Source organism: Sinocyclocheilus grahami, unplaced genomic scaffold (genome assembly GCF_001515645.1).
Source record: "Sinocyclocheilus grahami isolate Dianchi unplaced genomic scaffold, SAMN03320097.WGS_v1.1 scaffold2016.1, whole genome shotgun sequence".
In the NCBI taxonomy this organism is placed as follows: domain Eukaryota; kingdom Metazoa; phylum Chordata; class Actinopteri; order Cypriniformes; family Cyprinidae; genus Sinocyclocheilus; species Sinocyclocheilus grahami.
Genome location: NW_015507195.1, coordinates 62866 through 63271, shown reverse-complemented (window position 1 = coordinate 63271; position 406 = coordinate 62866).

Below are 406 nucleotides of genomic sequence, written 5' to 3'. Positions count from 1 at the left end.
TATGTAGAGCGAGGGAGAGAGGAGTGGTTTGAAAGTTACACTTTACACACCTATCTAAGTGTTATTCGGATGCTAACAGCTAGCAGTTGAGGTAAAGGGATTAGCTTAAATGCCTGTGTGGCTGCTAAAGAGTTAGCGTTGGCTACACGCAGTTATTTGTTTACACACAGGTCTGTGAAGTGGGTGCTGTTGTCAGATTAGCCGGAAGAGTCTGCTCACACTTCCGGGTCACGTGTTGCTAGGAGACCAATGCAAACTCACATCAGGTGCAAGGGAAGCAGAACTTGCACTGCTGTGAGCATGCATGGGAAACTCATGCATGTCCCATACAAATTCATTCATTACTCAAAACAGCACATTCACTTCACAGGCAATGGTGGATTCGTAGTTAGCTACGCTAGAATAA